The sequence below is a fragment of the Podospora anserina genome, chromosome 5 (genome assembly GCF_000226545.1).
Source record: "Podospora anserina S mat+ genomic DNA chromosome 5, supercontig 7".
NCBI lineage: Eukaryota > Fungi > Ascomycota > Sordariomycetes > Sordariales > Podosporaceae > Podospora > Podospora anserina.
Genome location: NW_001914840.1, coordinates 52,123 through 53,893, shown reverse-complemented (window position 1 = coordinate 53,893; position 1,771 = coordinate 52,123).

The window sequence follows — 1,771 nt, the reverse complement described above, 5'->3', positions numbered from 1 at the left end:
TAAGCGGAAGCGGGAGGATACGACGGCAGTGCCGAAGGAAGGTAAAGCACTGTAATACAGTGAGGTATAAGGAATAAGAATTGCCTTTATTACCCTTGGCCTTGGCCTTTGGCCTTAGCCTTAAGCTTTTGCCTTTAAGGAAAGAAAGAGAACTATTCTATAGGAGAGAGGAGAGGTCTATATATAGGCCTTCGTAGGCCTACTGTGGGTCCTGTAGGCCCTGGAAGCCCCTATACCACTTTGGGGTATTCGGTGAGCTTAGGTGGGTCTAGTGTAGACTTACGGAAATCCATAGAACCTTCGGTAGCAGAGGTGCCTTGTAAATCACACTATTGTGGCAACTTACTACGTAAGCCTGTAGCCACTTTGGAAGGTTTTAGTATCCATTGACTAAGCCTCAGGCCACAGTAGCCCTGTAAGCCTTTAAGGGTCCCTTGTAAAGAATATTCTAAAGGGATCCAAGCCGGGAAGTTCCATTACTGCTTATAGCAGTACTGCCCACTGTAATATTAATCTGTAGGGCAGTAAGTAGGGCACTTAGTAGTACCCACACATTAACAGTAGCTTTATAAGTACTAGCCTTATACTATACGATTTAGAAAGGATATTTTTTAAATTAAATATAAAGCTTCGTACATTAATACCCCCGACTTTACGGCCCGGCACTTTATAACCTTAAGTATTCTAAATACTATAAAACCCTTAAGAAATTAATTTGTAGTTAACGTTTACTAAGATTTTTATTATTAATTATTAAAATAATTCCCCGACTTTAATATTAACTATAGTAAACTAGCTTATTAAAAGTATAATAATTATAATATACTAGGTAGCTCTCTTTCGTGCAGAGAACGCTTCACTCCGTAAAGCTAACAAGGCCTTAAGTAAGCGCCGAAAAGCTAAAGGAATACGTGTGTAGCTTAGAGAATTACTTACTATGCAAGATACATAGGATCTACTAAACTAAAAGGTCGTAAGTAGGGAGGTAGTAAAACAAATATAGCCGGATAGCGGTAATGTAGGGGGGCCTCGTACGAAAATTCGGTGCTGTGGTGTGTGCGGTAAGCCTGGCTATAATATCCATACGTACTAGGAGGTTGCAGAAGAGTCTGATTTAGCTGTTTCTAATATAATTGTAGTAGGTTAGTAGTATTATTGTTTTGCAATTGAGGATAGTTGTAACAGGGTAGTAGAAATCGATCTACTTGCTTGTCCGATCCGCTCGTTTATTAAATACGTTATCGTTAATAGTAAAAGAGACTAAACTATAGAGATTTCGGCCTAGAGAGGGAGTATTATATTACGGTTTTAAAAAATAGTGGCCACGTAAGGAATTAATTAGGACTGGACCGGACCATTAAGCGGGGCTTACGGTCTAGATGGATAGAATGGACCAATACGATTAGGACCGGTGTGACGAACCCCTGTACAGAACCTCTGAAAGGGATACTGGTTGAAGGTAACTTCTGACAATTGGTTCGGTGCAGCTAAACAGTGCACAACAAGATGTCTCGATGTAAACACAAGATGCCGTGAATACAACTGTGAATTGCATACTGCGGAACTATCTACAAGCTATCTAGTTCCTCCGTACCTGTGGATCACCTGGATCGCGTTCCCTAGCGGTGATCCGGATCACATCCTCCACCTGAGGCTCACCATGATCACCGTGATCCTGTCGCTCCGCTCACCGGGATCACCATGAGCCTTTCGTTCCTCTTCTGACTGGTCCGTAATGACTGGCCAGGGGCGCCCCGCGCCCCGTGCGTTG